The sequence below is a fragment of the Macaca mulatta genome, chromosome X (assembly GCF_049350105.2).
Source record: "Macaca mulatta isolate MMU2019108-1 chromosome X, T2T-MMU8v2.0, whole genome shotgun sequence".
NCBI lineage: Eukaryota > Metazoa > Chordata > Mammalia > Primates > Cercopithecidae > Macaca > Macaca mulatta.
This window is the reverse complement of record NC_133426.1, coordinates 123,112,675-123,134,956: the sequence shown is the minus strand read 5'-3', so window position 1 is coordinate 123,134,956 and position 22,282 is coordinate 123,112,675. Positions and strand designations below refer to the sequence as shown.

Below are 22,282 nucleotides of genomic sequence, written 5' to 3'. Positions count from 1 at the left end.
TTCACCTTTTCTTTGGTTGTCATTTATTTGAGTGATACACTTAAGAAAACATTGCATAATGCACATTCTTGAAGATTTACATCCATATTTTCTTCAAGCAGATATTTTAGTTTGAGTCCTTACATTAAGGTTTTTAATCCATTTTGAGTTATTTTTCATATCTTGAGTGGTAAGAATCTAACTACATTTATTTTGCTTGTGGATATTCAGTTATCCAGAACCATTTGTTAAAGAGACTGTTTTATTCCCCTATTGGTCTTGGTTCCCTTATCAAAAATTATAATAGCCAAGATATGGAATCAACATAAGTGACCATCAATAGATAAGTGGATAAATAAAATACATATATACACACAATGGAATATTATTCAGCAACTATTAAATAAAATCTTTTCATTTGTGGCAACATGAAGGGAACTGGAGGAGATTATGTTAAATGAAATAAGCCAGGAACACGAAGACATATACTGCATGTTTTCACCCATATGTGAGAGGTAAAATAATTGCTCTCATGGATGTAGTGAATAGAATGGTGGTTACCAGAGGCTGAGAAGAGTAGTGAGTGGGTTATAAGGGGGAGTTGGTTTATGGGTATAAAAAAACAGTTAGGTAGAAGGAATAAGGTCTAGTGTTCAATAGCACAATAGTGCAACTATACCTAATAATTTATTGTATATTTCAATATAGCTAGAAGAGAAGATTTGGAATGCTCTCTTCTTTTTTTCAAAAGCCTCAATGTTTTTGAGTTAAGGTACATACCAATTATCCAGGTTTGACCACTACACATTGTATGCTTATGTCAAAATATCACATTCACCCATAAATATGTACAACTATTATGTATCCATAAAAAGTAAAAATTAATAAGAATTTTCAAATGAAAATTAATTGTCATAAATGTATGGATTTAGTTCTGGATTCTCAACTTTGTTACATTGATGTATATATCAGTTCTTATGCCAGTATCACACTATGATTATTAATTTAGAATAGTAATAAAAATCATCAAATTTATGCTTTATTTTTAAATTAAAAAATAATTATTTGCCAAATATTTATTTTTATATCCAGACTGAAGTTTTTAAAAGAAAATTAATGAGGGGGCGGGACCAAGATGGCTGGCTAGAAGCAGTTGTGTTCCCAGGTTCTCAAGGATAAAACTGTAATAAGCATGTGAATTCTTCACCAGCAACCAAGATATCCAGGTACTCTCATCAAAATTGACTAGAAGGCTGGTTAGATCCACAAAGAGAATGAAGAGCAGTGTGGTGCTGCGGCCTACCTGAGAGCCACACAGGGAAGGGGAACTCTCTTCCCCCAGCCAAGGGAGGCGGTGAGTGAGCACACTATCCAGCCATGGAAACTGTGTTTTTTCCATGGAGCTGTGCAACCCAGGGATCGGAAGATCCCACTTATGAACCCATGCCACCAAGGCCTAGTGTCCCAAATCCAGAATGCACAGATTCTTACAGTCTCTCAGCAGGAATCTGCTTAAACCTACTGAACTCCTGGGGAAAGGGGCAACCACCATCAGCTGTCCCTGTCTCATCCCTTTGAACTCCTTGGGGGAGGGGCAGCAGCCAGTACTGATACTTGCAACTGCCTAAGCAGTTGCAACACACTAAGCTCCCCAGACAAGGGAAGGATGACACCCATTTTTATAGCTCCAGGCAGTGCCTTTCCCCTGCTGGAGCCAGGGAGGCTGGATAGCTTGTTCACAAGACTTGTCCCCACAGCCTAACACACCAGCTGTGGCAGTCTGTGGCCAGAGTGCCCCTTCAGGCTTACTCCAACCCATCCTTCCTCATTGGACAGGTCTTCCCTGCAGGATCTCCAATAACTCTGGCAAGAGACTCAGGGACAGAAGTCAGATCTCCCTGGGCCTGAGCCCCTAAGTGGAGGTGTGGCCACAGTCTCTGCAGACCAGTAGACTTATCCTCTCCTCCTGATAGTTCTGAGGAATCCCAGCAGCCCAGATGAGTGGGTTCCCACCTGGCAAAACACGCCTTCTCCACCAAGGGACAAAGTGCTTTTTTAAAAGGGTCCTGCTCCCCAACTGCCACCCAACTGAGTGAGACCCTCCAACAGGGGTTGTCAGACACCTTATACAGGAGCAGTCCTACTGTCATCAGGTTGGTGCCCCTCAAGGTCAGAGGTCCCAGAAGAAGGAGAAGGAACTCATCTTTGCTGCTCTCCAGCACCCTTGAGTAACATCTCCAGGCATGGGAAGAAATCAGATGAATAAGGCGCAAGCAAACCCCAGCAAACTTCAGCAGCCCTACATAAGAGGGACCTGAGTACTGAAATAAAACCAAACAGAAAGTTACAGAAACAGCATTAACAACAACATCAACAACAAAAAGGCCCCCACAAAAACCCCATCCAAGGGTCTGCAGCCTCAAAGACTAAAACTAGACACACTCATGAAGATGAGAAAGAATCAATTTCTAAAAATGCTGAAAACCCAAAAAGTCAGAGTGCGTCTTCTCCTCCAAATAAGTACAACATCTCTCTATCAAGGGCACAGAACTCGATGGAGGATCAGATGGATGAATTGGCAGAAGTAGGCTTCAGAAGATGAGTAGTAAAAAACTATGATGAGCTAAAGGAGCATGTTCTAACCCAATGCAAAGAAACTAAGAACTTTGATAAAAGGTTAGAGGAATTGCTAACTGAACAACCAGTTTAGAGAGAAACAGAAATTACCTGATGGAGCTGAAAAACATAGCGTGAGAACTTCATGAAGCATACACAAGTACCAGCAGCCAGATTGACCAAACAGAAGAAAAGACACCAGAGTTTGAAGACCACCTTACTAAAATAAGACCTACAGACAAGAATAGAAAAAAAAAAAAGAATGAAAAGGAATGAACAAAGCCTCCAATAAATATGGGACTTCATATAAAGACTGAACCTACAATTGATTGGAGTACCAGAAGGAAACAGGGAGAATGTAAACAAGCTGAAAAACACACTTCAGGATATTATCCAAGATAATTTCCCCAACCTACCAAGATAGGCCAACATGCAATTTCAGGAAATACAGAGAACACCATTAAGATACTCCATGAGAAGATCAACCCCAAACATATAATTATCAGATTCACACACAACAATAATAACCTTAAATGTAAATGGGCTAAATGCTCCAATTAAAAGGTGCAGACTGGCAAATTGGATAAGGAGTCAAGACCCATCAGTGTGCTGTATTCAGGAGACCCATCTTACGTGCAGAGACACACCCAGGTTCAAAATAAAGGGATGGAGGAAAATTTATCAAGCAAAATGAAAGCAAAGAAAAGCAGGGGTTGCAATCCTAGTCTCTGATGAAACAGACTTTAAACCAACAAAGATAAAAAAAGACAAAGAAGGTCATTACAAATGGTAAAGGGAACAATTCAGCAAGAAGAACTAACTATTCTGAATACAAATGCACCCACTACAGGAGCACCCAGATTCATAAAACCAGTTATTAGAGACCTACAAAGAGACTTAGACTCCCAGACAATAATAGTGGGAGACTGAAACACCCCACTGTCAGTATTAGACAGATTAATGAGACAGAAAATTAACAAGGACATTCAAGACTTGAAGTCAGCTCTGGATCAAGTGAACCTAGTAGACATCTACAGAACTTTCTATGCAAAATCAATAGAATATACATTCTTCTCAGTGCCACATGGCACTTATTCTAAAGTTGAACACATAATTGGAACTAAAACACTCCTCAGCAAATGCAAAAGTAATGAAATCATAACAAACAGTCTCTCTGGCCATTGTGTAATCAAATTAGAACTCAGGATTAAGAAACTCATTCAAAACCACACAATTTCATGGAAATTGAATAAGCTGCTCCTGAATGACTCCTGGATAAATAATAAAATTAAGGCAGAAGTCAAGTTCTTTGAAACCAATGAGAAAAAAGAGAAAACATACCAGAATCTCTGGGACTCAGCTAAAGCAGCGTTAAGCGGGAATTTTATAGCACTAAATGCTCACATCAGAAAACTAGAAAGATCTGAAATCAACACCCTAACATCACAATTGAAAGAGCTAGAGAGACAAGAGCAAACTAATCCAAAAGCTAGCTGACGAGAAGAAATAACTAAAATTAGAGAAAAATTGAAGGAGATAGAGACATGAAAACTCTCTAAAAAGTCATGAATCTGGGAGCTGCTTTTTTGAAAAAAAGCAAATTTTGAAGAATCAAATCACCACAATAATAAATGATAAAGAGCATATCACCACTAACCCCACAGAAATACAAACTACCATCAGAGAATACTATAAACTCCTCTGTGCAAATAAAATAGAAAATCTAGAAGAAATGGGTAAATTCTTGGATGATACACCCTACCAAGACTAAACCAGGAAGAAGTTAAATCCATGAAGAGATCAATAAAAAGTTCTGAAGTTGAGACATTAATTAATAGCCTAACAATAAAAAAAATAAAAAATAAATAAAAAAAAAAAGCCCAGGACCAGATGGATTCACAGCTGAATTCTACCAGAAATACAAAGAGGAGCTGATACCATTCCTTCTGAAACTTGAAACAATTGAAAAGGAGGGTGTCCTGCCTAACTCATTTTATGAAGCCAGCATCATCCGGATACCAAAACTGGGAAAAGAAACAACAAAACCAGAAAACTTCAGGCCAATATTCCTGATGCGCATTGATGCAAAAATCCTTAGTAAAACACTAGCAAACTGAAATCAGCAGTACATCAAAAAACTTAATCACCATGATCAAGTCAGGTTCATCCCAGGGATGCAAGTCTAGTTCAACATATGCAAATCAATAAATGTAATCCATCACATAAACAGAACCAATGACAAAAGCCACATGATTATCTCAATAGGCGCAGAAAAGACCCTTGATAAAATTCAACATACCTTCGTGTTAAGAACTCTCGATAAACTATGTATTGATGGAAGATATTTGAAAATAATAAAAGCTATTTACGACAAACCTACAGAAAATATCATATTGAATTAGCAAAAACTGGAAGCATTCCGTTTGAAAACCAGCACAAGAGAAGGAAGCTCTCTCTCACCACTCATATTAAATGTAATATTGGAAGTTCTGGCCAGGGAAATCAGGCAAGAGAAAGAAATAAAGGGTATTCAAATAGGAAGAGAGGAATTCAAGTTGTCTCTGTTTGCAGATGACACAATTTTATATTTAGAAAACCCAATCATCTCAGCTGCAAAACTTCTTGAACTGATAAGCACCTTCGGCAAAGTCTCAGGATAAAAAAAATCAATGTGCAGAAATTACAAGCATTCCTTTATACCAACAATAGGGAAGCAGAGAACCAAATAGTGAATGAACTCTCATTCACAGTTGCTACAAAGAGAGTAAAATACCTCAGAATGCAGCTAACAAGGGATGTGAAGGACCTCTTAAAGTAGAACTACAAACCACTGCTCAAGGAATTAAGAGAAGATATAAAACATGGAAAAACATTTCATCCTCATGGATAGGAAGAATCAATATCATGAAAACGGGCATGTAGGGAAAAGAAAGAGAGATCAGACTGTTACTGTGTCTATGTAGAAAGGGAAGACATAAGAAACCCCATTTTGACCTGTACCCTAAACAATTGCTTTGCCCTGAGATGCTATTAATCTGTAACTTTGCCCCAACCTTGAGCTCATAAATTCAGGAACAGAAAACCAAACACCGCATGTTCTCACTCATAAGTGAGAGTTGAACAATGAGAACACATGGACACATGGAGGGGAAGATCACACACTGGGGACTGTCTGGGGGTCGGGGGCTAGGGGAGGGATAGCATTAGGAGAAATACCTAATGTAGGTGATGGGTTGATGGGTGCAGCAAACCACTATGGCATGTGTATACCTATGTAGCAAACCTGCACATTCTTCAACGTATCCCAGAACTCAAAATATAATTTTTTAAAAAAGAAATACAAATAAAGACCTTAGCAAGATATCATCTCACACCTGTTAGGATAGATATTATCAAAAAATAACATATAACAAGTGTTGGCAAACCCTTGTACACCATTGGTGGAAATGTCAAATGGTGCAGCATCTATGGAAAAGAGTACTGAGGGTTCCCCCAAATTAAAAATAGAATTGCCATATATTCTAAGTATCATATGGCAATTATGAGCTGCTGATATCTGGATCTGGAAGAGGTATATACACTCCCATGTTCATCGCAGCATTATTTACAATGGCCAAGATAAAGAGACAACCCAAATGCCCATAAATGCATGAATGGATAAAGAAAATATGGCATACATACAGTGTAATATTATTCAGCCTCATAAAAGAAGGAAATTCTGCTCTTGGCAACAACATGAATAAACTTTGAGAACGCTATGCTAAATTAAATAAGCCAGTTGCATAAAGACAAATACTTTAGGACCCCACTTATATAAGGAATGTAAAATAGGCAGACTCATTGAAGCAGAGGTACAGTGGCAGTTGCCATGGATTGTGGGTAATAGAATGGGAGGTTGCTGTTCAATAGGGATAAAATTTAGGTTATATAAGACAAATACATTCTAGATATCTGCTGGACAACATTGTGCCTAGAGTTAACAATATTGTATTGTGCACTTAAAAATTTGTTAAGAGGGTAGATCTCATGTTAAAGCTTTTTATCACAATAAATAATATAATTCTTTGACTTGATTTTTTAAAAGACATTCTATAGCAGAGGAATATGTCCAGTATTTTATTAGCATACCATTATTATTGTGATCCCAGTACTGCTGTGAAAGACCACACTCAATAAAAGGAAGATAAAACTATTTTTCAATTTATAACCATATTAATTTAGCAAAGAAAATGCTTTTACATAAACAACATCATTTGTAGCCTCTTTCATCAAATTTTGCATGTTGCTATGGACTAATTTTAAAAAGTGCTCTCTCTCGTATTTTATTTGCTAGGAAAACGTGTCATTTACCGGTGGGCTCATCTATGAAAAGAGTACTAACTTGTGTCCTGTCCAAATATATAGAGAGTAGCAGTTCAGAGCCCTGAAATCCCTTAATTCTGATCTGTCTCCTTAGGCAGGGGCAAGGGGCAAATGGCAGGATATAGTTCTGCTTCTTGCTTCCTCGCATTAGAGTTATATGATGGAAGATTTAGTTTGACCTTTTTTGGAGAGAATCAGAAAGAACAGGCTTCTTGGCTTTATTCAGTTTTAGATTCCTGCAGCCAAAGCAACCACATGTCATGAATGTGCGCTACCTGGGCTCACTAAAGATCTTCAGGCAGACAAAATTCATCAGTGATAACACGAACAAACACAACACTTACCTAGTGGTATTATAGAATTATAACATTACATATAGAGAGATAAATAGCTAGATACATATACATCATACACACATATATATATGTGTGTGTGTGTGTGTGTGTGTGTGTGTGTAATTGTAAAGAGTAACAGAAGGGAATTTAAGGATTATTTAGTGGAAATCTCTAATTTTATAGAGTGTTATGGACTGAATGTTTATGTCTCCCCGAAAATTCATATGATGAAATTCTACCTCCCAATGTGATGATATTTGGTGGTGAGGCCTTTGTGAGCTGAGTAGGGCAGAAGTCTCATATATGGGATTAGATTCCATATAAAAGAGACCCTCAGAGAGCTCTCTCACTCTTTCTGCCTTATGAGGACAAAGCCAGAAGGCAGTCTGAAACCTGGAAGAGGACCCTCAGCAGAACCTGAGGGTTCTGACACCCTGAACTTGCACTTTCAGTCTTCAAAACTGGAAAAAGTAAATTTCTGTTGTTTATAAGCCACCAAGTTCATAGTATTTTTTTATAGCAGCCCATTATACCTGATGTAAATGACTAGTTGATGGGTGCTGACGAGTTGATGGGTGCAGCACACCAACATGGCACAAGTATACATATGTAACAAACCTGCACGTTATGCACATGTACCTTAGAACTTAAAGTATCATAATAAAAAAAAAAGACATAGGGACTCATAGACTTATAAATATTAAGTGAATTGTTACAATTGTTACAGTTGTTGGTAAGGCTGCAACTCCAAGATTAGTTTGTATTTTCTAAGACATGAATGCTTGAATTCAAATGTATTCATATACATGTACAGAATAGTTTGATTTGCTCATTTCAATTCAGGTGCAACTTATGTACATTGCCAATAGCCTTATTTCAAGTTATGTTGAGATTTTACAAACTTTGGTCACCAGTGGTTCACACTGAGGCCGTGATGATCTACCTATTTGCACATAATTTTACAAACTGCACTTTTATGCACTGGTTGTGAAATATATTCTTCATTCATTCATTCATTCAAGTACTAAATGCACATTTATTTCGAGCACCTGCTTTGTGCAAAGAAAAAAGGTACATACAATACAGAACCAAGAAACTTTCCACCACTGGGTCTTTAAGCTGTAGTTTAGAGAGAAAAACAATATGTTTCCAATCACATCCATTTTTATGCTATGAAAACTCTTCTTCTTGTACAATGTCATTAAGATCTCTGTGCTTTATAGCTTCAAATAAACTTATTGCAAGCAATACTTTACATTTATATTTTATATTTTCTATCAAGCCACTTTCCAAACTACACACATATATCATCACTGTTGGTAACTGACTCATGGGATAATAAACATGCAGAGGTAATACTTTTGCCCAGCACATAAAAAGATTAGATGGAAAACAGAATGATAGGTCATCCGGAAAACAAAACAATATGTAAAAAAACAAACACTAACTCTTGTTTTTTAAACAAACCACTCTAGGAGACTTTTTTTACCTACAGAGAAAATTCAAAACATTAAATCAGTTAGCATGATTTTAAAAAATACCTCATTTAAGCAGAACTGAATGAAAATTGAGACCCCAAAATCCATATAAAGAATCAACAAAACCAAAAATTCTTTCTTTGAAAGGATAAAGAAGATTGATAGGCCACTAACAAGACTAACAAAAAAGAGAGGATCTAAATAAATGCAATCAGAAATGACAAAGGGAACACTACAACTAACCCCACAGAAATACAAAATTCTCAGGGACTATTATGAACACCTCTATGGACACAAATTAGAAAATCTAGAGAAAATAGATAAATTCCTGGAAACACAATTTCCCAAGATTGAATCACAAAGAAACTGAAGCCCTGAACAGACTAATATCGAGTTCTAAAATTTAATTGGTAGTAAGCCTACCAACCAAAAAGCCTTGAATTACATAAATTCAAAGCCAAATTCTACCAGACGTAGAGAGAAGAGCTGGTACCAATTCTACTGAAACTATTTTAAAAAATAGAGGAGAAGGTTTTTCTTCCTAATTCATTCTATGAAGCCAGCATCACCCTAATACCAAAACCTGGCAAAAATACAATAAAAAAGAAAATTATGGACCAATATCCCCAATGAACACAGATGCGAAAGTACTCTACAAGATACTAGCAAACCTAATCCAGCAGCACATGAAAAAATTAATTCTTAATTGATAAGAGGGAACTAATTAAACTAAACAGCTTCTGCACAGCAAAATAAACTATTAATAGAGTAAACAGACAACCAACAGAATTGGGAGAAAATATTCACAAACTATGCATTCAGCAAAGGTCTAATATCCAGAATCTATAGGAACAATTCAACAAGCAAAAGGAGATAGCCCTGTTAAAAAATAGGCAGAGGACACGAACGGACACTACTGAAAAGAAGACAAATAAGTAACTAGTCTGAAAAAATGCTGAATATCACTAATCATAGAAACACAAAGAAAAACCACAAGGAGATACCATCTCACACCAGTCACAATGGTTATTTTTAAAAAGTTAAAAAAAGTAGATGCTGGTGAAGCTATGGGAAAAAGGGAATGCTTATATACTGTTGGTGGACAGTGTAAATTAGTTCAGCCACTGTGGAAAGCAGTTTGGAGATTTCTCAAAGAACTTAACACATAACTACCACCTGACCCAGCAATCCCATTACTGAGTATATACGTCAAGGAAATTACATCATTCTACCAAAAAGTCACACACACACATATGTTGATCACAGCACTATTTACAATAGCAAAGACGTAGAATCAACCTAGGTGCCCATCAGTGGTGGACTTGATGAAGAAAATGTGGCACATATACACCATGGAATACTATGCAGCCATAAAAAATAATATTATATTCCTTGTGGCAACATGGATGCAGCTGGAGGCCATTATCCTAAGCAAATTAATGCAGGAACAGAAAACCAAATACTGCATGTTATCACTTATAAGTGGAAGCTAAACATTGGGTATGCATAGACAAAAAAATGGGAGCAATAGATATTGGAGACTACTGGTGGGAAGGAAAGGAAGGAGGCAAGGGCTGAAAAACTTTCTATTAGGTACTATCCTTGCTGCCGTGGTGACAGGCTCATTTATACTTCAAACCTCAACATCACACAATATGTCCATGTAAAAAGCCTGCACATGTTTCCCCTTAGTCAAAAAGAAAAGCTGAAATTATTTTTAAAATATCTCCTTTAAAACCTTTTTTCCCAGTAGGGGAGAAACTAGTTTCACTCTATATTTTTATGGAACTTCAGAAGTTCATTAAACTTATGCAGAGGATGTAAGAACATTGGTGTCAGTGTTATTTATGCTATATCTTCACAAAAAGTTATTCAGGGCTTCCAGAAACTCAAGAATGGGTATAAAAATAAGCAAGCCTAAGGCACAGACTGTTTTTAATAATAGAGAGTCTATCATTAGTTGAATTCCTGTAGTGTAACAAACTTATTTTGGTCATTTTCATATAAAGAAAATCATTGACTTACGATGGTTCAACTGACGATCATTTGACTTCAGAATGGTGTGAAAGTGATACACATTCAATAGAAACCATACTTCAAAATTTGATTTTTGATCTTTTCTCAGGCTAGCTATATGCAGTATGATTCTCTTTCACAGTGATGGGTAGCCGCAGCCAGACACAGCACCCAGTCCACCATGCTTTCATAAGAGTAAACAACTGATACTCTGTAGTGTGCCGTGTTGCCAGATGGCTTTGGTCAACTGTAGGCTAATGTAAGTGTTTAAGCACTTTTAAGGTAGACCAGGCTAAGTTATGATGGTCTGAAAGATTGGTGTATTAAGTGCATTTTGAACTGACAACATTGTCATATTATGAAGGGTTCATTAGGACATGACCACATCATGTGTCAAAGAACATCTCTATTATCTTCTATCTTTACAACAATAGTACCAGATTGACATGTTATTTTTATTTAATAATTGAGAAAACTGAGGCTCAGGATGTAAAGTGATATCCCCAGGGCTAGAATTACATAGTTGGGATTTGAAGCCACATTAATGTCATTCCAAAGTCTTTGCTTATTCCACTAAACAACCTTGTCCTATGTGTATACAGCTTTGATTTTTTTTTTTCCATTAGCAGGAAGGAATGAGAAAACATAGTCTCTATTTCTCAGGCTTTCAGTGTCTAAACCTATCTTTCATAGTCCATAAGCCATTCTCTCAGGCTTGGAACCAATTCATCCAAGCCTGAAAACCTGAACTCTCTCCAAGAAGCCAGGTACTCCACATTTTCACATACCTTGGATTTCAGTTCCTTTGTTATAACATTCATTCTACTATTTCCAATTTGAATAACCTTGAATGAGGCAACTAGCACATAGTATTGGGTTAAACATTTATGCTTTATTTCCAAACAAGCTTTATTCCCTATCAACGATTTATTCCTGCTATCACTAGATAAAGTACTCTGAACAGTATTGCCTATTGACCTTATGAACTGGAGCAATTGACAAACATTCGGACTCATAGACTATATACTTTCTTTTAGAATACAATAGAAATAATCTGGCCATTTCAGGGGATTTGATTTACTTTAAAACTTGTAACACAGATAGTAATATTCTTAACGCCAGCATCACTTTATTGGCCACAGAGGTTCTAGTTTTTAAATCATTCTAATTTATTTCACAGAATTATAGACATATTGACCTGTATGCAATACTTTGTATATTCTTGTATTTTAAATACATTTTATGAGAAGGAAACCTTAAATTTATCCAGATCAACAAGTTCTCTCAATATCGATTAGATTACCTTTCCAGAGACATAAACAAGAAGTATATTTAACACCAGAAATGTTTATTTTTTCTTTAGACTAAATTCTAAAAAGTCAGTAAGTCTGGCTGTTCTAACTCTTCTCCATCTATCATTGATTGTACTGTCCCTTGGAGAGTAACTCCTTCCAATATATCACAATCTGGATTATTTCATTACATGAAAATATGTTCTCAACTGTTATTAAATTTGATTTAATTACATAAGACTTCAAAAAATGTGCTTTGGCTAAATCTTTTCCTTGAGAATGTTAATTTTCTTCCACAGTATAAATCAGTTTGAGAATCACCATGTGCTTGAATAAAGTAAATAGTACGCAAATCAAAATATCAAAGTGTGTTTTGCAGTGTATGAGCAGGAGAAATATTGTCCAGAAATAAAGAAAGAGAGCCATGGTATAAGAGTGTCAGACCTTGGAGACAGTCTCATCTTGTGGAGAAGGAAATTAGGGACAAGAAACATGAAATGACTCACTCAAGTAACAGGACAAGTTCATTACTGAGCCATGAAGAGAACACCTGTATAAGCTGTTTAAACCGCTATACTACTTATTTTTAACACTCACTGTGCATCTGAATTGACTGGGGAGCTCTTAAAAATACAGATGTCTGGGCCTCCTCTCCAAGGATTTTGATTCAATTCATTGATAATAGGGTCTAGTCATCTGTATTTCTTAAGCCAGTCCCTCTTCACCCACTTCAGCTATCTACCAACAATGAGAACTACCAAACTATATTATGCTGACTCTCTAACATTTTGGACATAAATCACTGCCTTTGAAGCTACATGAATGGAGTTGTCCATTCTCCTTAATGAATCTAATAAGAGCTTCACTTGATGGAGTATATTAAAGGATGTACTACACAAATGTCATGCTTATAAAGGAATATTGAAGTGTTGTCCTAGACACTTAGACTTCAGTTTAAAATTGAGAGAATTGTGGATTCATGAATCTCCGTATTTTTAGGGAATTATTGGTTGTTATGTATATAATGTGCTTCACAAAGCTGTCACTGAACCTCCTTCTCTCCAATCTGGCTTAGATGTCCCTCCAATGTCCTTTCAGAGCACTCTGGGATTAGATCTGTAATAGCAGTTACCACATTGCATAAAATTTATTTATTTTTGCCTATTTCTTCCACTAGGTTGTGAGAAAAAACAAGGGAAGAATTCTGTTATTCATTTTTGTATTTCCAAAATTTAGCATCTTTTCTGGCACAAAGTAAATAATAAATACCAGTTAAACTGAAATAAATTTGGAGTGTTAAAAGAACAATATTATAATGAGTTTATCAAATAAAACAGAAAGGGGTTTCCAATTCAGAGTAGACAAAGATAATGGAAAAGAGTGTCTTGTGCCAGGAGGACAAAAGTATGGATGCCTCTTCTATTCTCATAAGGAAAGGGTAAGATGTGTATCAAGTTCTTGTACTAGTAGGCTTACATATGTTGTCTTATTACATGCTCACAAAAATCTTCCAAAGTAGTTTTCATTACTTCTGATTATCATATATAGAAGTTGATGCTAAGAGTTGATGCAAATTAATTAACCTGCCCATTGTTATTCAGGTAGTATGTGATAGAGGCAAATCTCAAGCTCAGATTTTTCTGTCTCTGTAACCTTGCTTTTATGATTATCCTTAAAACTTTACCTTTTATTAAGTTCATTTATTGTTCTCTATTCCAGAGTAAAATTTCAGAGAAAAGAAGTACATTTAAAATCTCCATTACCCAGGGACTTTTTAGCCTGTTTCTTGTAATGTTGAATTCCCAGTGCTTGAATAGACCACATACACTACGTGCTGAAAAATATTGTTGAATCAGTAACAAATGATTGACTAAGATGTTGATTTACTCTTAACCAATAGTTCCATTTACTCCTAGTAATGTTTATTCTTGTCTATCACATGTACAAATTTCTTACACATAGATTATCACTAATAATATTCAAGTCCCATCCTATAAATTTTAACTTTGCTCTTCATATCTTACGAGTCCTAGACTCTGTTGAGAAATGGAGGAGTTACTGAACTGAAACAGTGCTTTCTTGAAAATAGAAACTTGTTGCCTTACTGTAAGGAACATCAAAGAGATCCTAACTCATGAGTGTGAATCACATTGTCTGAAGTCCAATGTACTACAGGTCGCCCATAGAATTAGACATTTCCCTACAGAAAGACCCAAGAGTCAGAGTTGTATTAAAACTGCCTGGCCAACCTCTTCAGTGCAAACATTAGTGGCTGGGTTAATTGCTGTGTACCTCTTCCACGAGGCTTTTGTCCCAGATGTTGCTCTGTTCCAGCTTTGTGACTGCTTTCTCACCTGGCCACTTGTTACAAAGGAAACAGTTGCTTTGTACCCCAGAAAAGAAGCCCACCAAAAGCTGGACAAGATATAGGTTCTGGTCCAGTAGACTGGAACTCAAAGCCATTACTTTTCTTTGAGAGAAAACTGGATTATGGCCTTCTTGTGAGAAGAGTCATAGTCTTATTTATCATTTCTAAAGAAGCAGAGGGCTGAAGGTCCATGAAGGAGGCAGCATATGAAATTACTGAACAAAATGCAGATTGAGAACTGGAGGACAAGCTAAGGTATGGAACACTGTTAGTATATAACTTGCTTATGTCAATATTGGCTCAGGAATTAAATGGGATATTCTTGCAGTTATGGTCAATTATTAGGCAGAACTGCAGGGAGCCGGGGAAATTAGAACAATGAGACAAAAGACAGGCACTGACTAAGCTTCTATACTCTAAAGTAAACCTAAGAAAGCTTACAGGTATAGGGGTTTTCTCTTTGTACATTGACTCTTTGGAAAGCAAGGTCCAAGAGTCCAAGACATATTTTAATGTTCATGACAAGAGCACGGGTAAGGAAGGGCAGGATAGCACTTTGGTTTGGTATTTAAATGAAAGCTTCAGTTTATTTTTCCCAAATTAAAAAATATATATATATGTGTTGCATAGGAATTAAAACTTATGAGCTGCATAGTATTCCATGACGTATATGTACCACATTTTCTTTATCCAGTCTATCATTCATGGGCATTTGGGTTGGTTCCAAGTCTTTGTTATTGTGAACAGTGCTGCAATAAACATACATGTGCATGTGTCTTTATAATGGAATGATTTATAATCCTTTGGGTATATACCCAGTAATGGGGTTGCTGGGTCAAATGGTATTTCTGGTTGTAGATCCTTGAGGAATCGCCGCACTGTCTTCCACAATGTTTGAACTAATTTACACTCCCACCAACAATGTAAAAGTGTTCCTATTTCTCGGCATCCTCTCCAGCATCTGTTATTTCCTTTTTAATGATTGCCATTCTAATTGGTGTGAGATGGTAACTCATTGTGGTTTTGATTTGCATTTCTCTAATAACCTGTGATGATGTGCTCTTTTTCATATGTTTATTTTCCTTTGAGAAGTGTCTGTTCATATCCTTGTAAGATAGTTTGAACTCAGGTAGCATGATGCCTCCAGCTTTGTTCTTTTTGATTAGGAATTGTCTTGGTTGTACAGGCTCTTTTTTGGTTCCATATAAAATTTAATATAGGTTTTTCTAATTCTGTGAAGAAAGTCAATGGTAACTTGATGAGGATAGCATTGAATCTATTAATTACTTTGGGCAGTATGGCCATTTTCATGATATTGATTATTTTTATCCATGAGCATGGAATGTTTTTCCATTTGTTTATGTCCTCTCTTATTTCCTTGAACACTGGTTTGTAGTTTGCCTTAAAGAGGTCCTTCATATCCCATGTAAGTTGTATTCCTAGGTATTTTACTCTCTTTGTAGCAATTGTGAATGGGACTTCACTCATGATTTGGCTCTGTTTGTCTCTTATTGGTGTATAGGAATGCTTCTGATTTTTACACATTGATTTTTGTATCCTGAGACTTTGCTGAAGTTGCTTATCAGCTTAAGGAGATTTTGGGCTGAGATGACGGGGTTTTCTAAATATACAATCATGTCATCTGCAAACAGAGACAATTTGGCTTCCTCTCTTCCTATTTGAATACACTTTATTTCTTTCTCTTGCCTGATTGCCTTGGCCAGAATTTCCAATATTATGTTGAATAGGAGTGATGAGAGAGGGCATCCTTGTCTTGTGCCGGTTTTCAAAGGGAATGCTTCCAGCCTTTGCCCATTGAGTATGATATTGGCTGTGGGTTTGTCATAAATAACTCTTATTATTTTGAGATACGTTCCATCAATACCTAGTTTATTGAGAGTTTTTAGCATGAAGTGGTGTTGAATTTTATCAAAGGCCTTTTCTGCATGTATTGAGATAATCGTGTGGGTTTTGTCATTGGTTCTGTTTATGTGATGGATTATGTTTATTGATTTGCCTATGTTGCACCAGCCTTGCATCCCAAGGATGAAGCTGACTTGATGGTGGTGCTGGATTCGGTTTGCCAGTATTTCATTGAGGATTTTCACATTGGTGTTCATCAGAGATATTGGCCTGAAATTTTCATGTTTTGTTGTGTCTCTGCCAGGTTTGGGTATCAGGATGATGCTGGCCTCATAAAAATGAGTTAGGGAGGAGTCTCTCTTTTTCTATTATTTGGAATAGTTTCAGAAGGAATGCTACCAGCTCCTCTTTGGACCTCTGGTAGAATTCGGCTGTGAATTCGTCTGGTCCTGGGCTTTTTTAGGTTGGTAGGCTATTAAGTACTGCCTCAACTTTAGAACTTGTTATTGGTCTGTTCAGGGGTTTGACTTCTTCCTGTTTTAGTCTTGGGAGGGTGTATGTGTCCAGGAATTTATTCATTTCTTCTATATTTTCTAGTTTATTTGCATAGAGGTGTTTATAGTGTTCTCTAATGGTAGTTTGTATTTCTGTGGGATCAGTGGTGATATTCACTTTATCATTTTGTATTGGGTCTATTTGATTCTTCTCTCTTTTCTTCTTTATTAGTCTGGCCAGTGGTCTATCTAGTCTGTTAATCTTTTCAAAAAATCAGCTCCTGGATTCATTGATTTTTTTGAAGGGTTTTTCGTGTCTCTATCTCTTTCAGTTCTGCTCTGATCTTAGTTGTTTCTTGCCTTCTGCAAACTTTTGAATTTGTTTGCTCTTGCTTCTCTAGTTAGTTTTATTGTGATGTTAGGTTGTCGATTTTAGATCTTTCCTGCTTTGTCCTGTGGGCATTTAGTGCTATGTAATTCCCTCTTAAGAGTGCTTTAGTGGTATCCCAGAGATTCTGGTACCTTGTGTATTTGTTCTCATTGGTTTCAAAGAACTTTAGTGGTGTAGAGCATATCAACATATACGTATTGCCCATTTGTTGTTCTTCTTGGAAGGAATATCTACTCAAGACCTATGCTCACTTTCAAGTTGAGTTATGTATTGATTTATTTATTCTTGCTATTGAGTTGTAGGAGTTTCTTATATATTTTGATATTAATTTCTCATTTGGTATATGCTTTGGGATTGTTTTTCTCTAATTCTGTATGTTGCCTTTACAGTCAACTGATTGTTACCTTTTCTGTGCAAAAGATTTTAGTTTTAAATAGTCCCACTTTATTTTTGTCTTTGATGCCTGTGCAATGGTGTCATATCCATGAAATCATTGCCTGGATCAATGTCAATAAACTTTTTTCCCTATGTTTTCTTCTAGGAGTGTAACAGTTTCAAGTGTTACATTTGTCTTTAATCTATTCTGAGTTTATTTTTGTGTAGAGTGTATGATAAGAGTCCAATTTAATTCATTTTGTATGTTGTTTGTTCATAGCAGTCTCTGTCCCTGAAAATACTCGTTAATAATTAATCAAAGAAGAATTTGAAAAAGAAATCTAAACATATGAAAAACACAAAGGGATATACAATATACCAAAACTTATTAGAAGCCACAAAAGGAGTTCTAAAATAGATGTATATTGCACTAACCACATACATCAAAATGAATAAAGATCTCAAATAAATAATCTAAACTTGCACCTAAAAGAACTAGAAAAAAAATCACATGAAGCCTGAAGTTAGTAAAAAGAAAGAAAAATAATAATTTACAGAAATAAACTAGAAACTAAATAAACAATAGAAAATATCAAAGAAACTATGTTAGTTTTTGAAAAGATAAACAACATTGATAAGCCCATAGCTAGATTAAGAAAACAAAAACAAGACTCAGATAAATAAAATCAGAAATGAAACAGGTAACATTGCAACTGATACCACAGAAATCCAAAATATCATAAGTGGCCACTGAAAAAAAATGTGTGTCAACAAACCAGATAGTTTAGAATAAATGGATTAATTTCTGGACATAAAACCTACCAAAATTGAATCATGAAGAAATACAAAATCTAAACAGACCAGTAATTAATTAGGAAATTGATTAACAAAATATCTCCCATCAAAGAAAAGCCCAGGAGCTAATGGCTTCACTGCAGAATTCTACAAACATTTAATGAACAACTAATAGCAATTCTTCACAAATTCTTTCAATGTAAAATAGATGAATACTCCCAAACTCATTTAATGAGGCCAGCATTACCCCGATACACAAGCCAGATCAGGGCAGTCTAAGAAAAAAGTATTACAGGCAGATATCCCCGATAAATATAGATACAAATAGTAGCAAAGCAAATTCAACAGCACATTAAAAAGATCATTCATCATAGTCAAGTGAGATTTACCACTACGATGCAAGAATGATTCAACATACACAAATAAATAAATGTGATACATCACATTAACAAAATGGGAGAAAAAACTAAGATCATCTCAATAGAAGCAGAAAAGTCATTTAATAAAATTCTGCATTCTTTCTCAAGAAATAACAGAAATGTACCTCAACAGTATAAAGGCCATATATGACAAACCCATAGATAGCATCATATTCAATGGTGTAATGGTGTAATGGTGTAACGTTAACTCCAAGATCAGATACAAGGCAAAGATGCTCCCTCTTACTACTTACCTTTAACACAGTACTGGAAGTCCTAGCCAGGGCAATAAAACAAGATAAAAGAATGAAAAGCATCCAAATCAGAAAGAAGAAGTAAGTTTTTCTTCGTTTACAGATGACATGATGTTATATACAGAAATCTCTAAAGACTCTAACAAAAAGGATTTGAACTAATAAAAGATTCAATAAAGTTGAAGGATACAAAATAAGTATACAAAATTTGTAGTGTTTCTATACACTAAAAATGAACTATTCAATAAAGAAGTTGGGAAAGCATTTCCCTTCACAATAACTACAAATAATAAAATACTAAGAAATAAATTTAACCCAGGAAATGAAAGATCTGTACCCTGAAATCTATAAAATATTGATGAAATAAGTTGAAGACAAAAATAAAGAAAACAAGAAATGTCTCATATTCATGAATTGGAATAAATAATATTGGTAAAATATACATACAACCCAAAAAAATCTACAGATTCAATACAACTGCTGGGAAAACTCCACTGGCATTTTTTTTAAATAAAAAAAAGTTCTGAAATTTGTATGCAACCTCAAAAGCTCCCAAATAGTCAAAAAGAATCTTGAGCAAAAAGAACAAAGCTAGAGGCATTACACTACTTGATTTCAAAATTTACTACAATTAACACAACATGGTACTGGCATAAAAATAGACACACAGACCAATGGAAGAGAATGGAGAACCCAGAAACAAATTCATGCATCTACAGGGAATTAATTTTTAACAACAGTGCCAAAAACACACATTAGGGAAAGGGTAGGCTCTTCAAAAATTGGTGCTGGGGAAAGGGCAGGCTCTCCAAAAATTGGTGCTGGATATCCATAAGCAGAAAAAATTAGACACTTATCTCACACCACTGACAGAAATCAACAAAGAATCGATGAAAAACTAAAATGATAGGCCTGAAACTATAAAACTACTAGAAGAAAACATAGGGGGAAACTCTACAACATTTATCTGGGCAAGGATGTTTTGGATATTACCTCAAAAGCACAAGTAACAAAAGCAAAATTTGACAATGAAATGACATTAAACTAAAACACCTCTCGACCCGGCGCTGTAGCTCACACCTGTAATCCCAGCACTTTGGGAGGCCGATACAGGTGGATCACCTGAGATCAGGAGTTCAAGACCAGCCTGGCCAACATGGTAAAACTTCATCTCAACTAATAGTACAAAAATTCACCAGGCATGATGGTGCATGCCTGTAATCCAAGCTACTTGTAAGGCTGAGGCAGGAGAATTGCTGGAACCTGGGAGGCAAAGGTTGGAGTGAGTCAAGATCGTGCCACTGCACCCCAGCCTGGGCAAAAGAGTGAGACTCTGTCTCAAAAGAAAAAAACAAATATAAAAATAAACTTCTCAACAGCAAAGGAAGCAATCAACAGAGTGAAGAGACAGACTACAGAATGGGAGAATACATTTTAAACCCATTTATCTGATAAGAAGTTAATATCCAAAATATATAATATACTCAATAGCAAGAAAACAAATAACCTGATTGAAAAATGGGTAAAGAACCTGAATAGACATTTCCCAACAAAAGGCATACAAATATATGGCCAACAAATATATGAAAAAATACTCAACATTCCTAATTATTGGGGAAATGGAAATTAAAACTACAAGACACTATCTCACATGTTAGAAGTCTATTATCAAACAGATTAATGTTAACAAGTGTTATGGAGGATGTGGAAAAAAGGAATCCTTGTACATTTTGATGACAATGTAAATTAGTACAGTCATTATGGAAACAGTATGGAGCTTTCTAAAAATTTTAAAAATAGAGGTATCATATGATCCAGTAATCCCACTATGGCATATATATCTACAGGATATAAAATCAATGCATCAGAGAGATATTTGCACTCTCGTGTTTATTGCAGCATTATTCACACAAGCAAAGATATAGAATAAACCTAAGCCTTCATCAATAAATGAATGGATATGAAAAAATGTGGTATATATACGCAATGAATTACTACTGAGCTTTCCAAAATGAGAAAATCCTGTCCTTTGTGAAAATGTGAACGAACCTCAAGACATTATGTTAAGTGATATTAACCAGGTACAGAAATTAAAATACCAAATGATCTCACTGACATGTGAAACCTAAAAAAATTAAACTCATAGAAACGGAGAGCAAAATGATGGTTTCCAGCAGCTAGGGAGTTGGAAGATTGAAGAGATGTTAGTCAAAGGACACAAAATTTCACTTAGGAAGAATAAGTTCAATAAATCTATTATACATCATGGTTACTAATTTATTGTATAGTTGAAAATTGCTAAGAGAGTAGGTAAGTTTTCTCACCAAAGTAATATAAGTATATATAACATAAGTATATGCTTATGTTAAATAGCATCACTTATTTCACAATATATATTAATACGTTTACAAAACCTCATGTTGTATGCAATAAAGATACAAAATTTTTATTTGTCAGTTAAAAACATAAAGAACAAACCACATCTTGGTTTCATTGCTTTTTACACTTGTTTTTCAAGCCTCTATTTTATTTATTTCTGCCCTAATTTTTGTTATTTTCTTCCTTCTGCTAAATTTGGACTTGATTTGGCCTTTTTCTGGTTTATTGAGGTATAAACTTAGGTTGTTAATTTAAGATCTTTGTTCTTTTTTAATGTAGGCATTTACTATTATAAACTTCATTCTTAGCACTGCTTTTATACATTCCATAGATTTTGGTATAATTTGTTTTCATTTTTGTTTGTCTTATTTTCTAATTTCTTTTTTGATTTGTTTGACCCATTTGTTGTTCAAGAGTGTGCTGTTTAATTTCCAGATATTTGGGAATCTTCCAGTTTTCCTTCTGTTATTTATTTCTAGTTTCATTCCATTGTGGTCAGAAAAGATACTTGGAATGATTTCAATCTTAAGTTTGTTAAAACTTGTTTAGTGACCTAACATGTGTCTACCCTGGAGAATGTTCATTGTGTGCTTGAGAAGAATGTGTATTTTGCTGCTGCTGGGTGAAACGTTTCATGTATGTCTATTAGGTCCATTTGGTTTATAGTGTTATTCAAGTCTGCTGTTCTTTGATTGATTTTCTGTTTCGATATTGTATTCATTATTAGAACTAGAGTACTGAAGTCTCCTACCATTATTGTATTGCTTTCTATTCTCCCTTCAGATCTATGTTTGCTTTGTATATTTATATACTCTGATATTGTGTATGTATATATTTGTAATTGTTATGTCTTCCGAATAAATTTA

General features: G+C 35.4%; 1 pseudogene; it reads right to left on the bottom strand.

Annotated features, from left to right (window-relative positions):
* The window catches only part of LOC100429100 (sodium- and chloride-dependent neutral and basic amino acid transporter B(0+)-like), an 84,233-nt pseudogene that overhangs the window by 60,919 nt on the left and 1,032 nt on the right, over window positions 1-22,282 (bottom strand).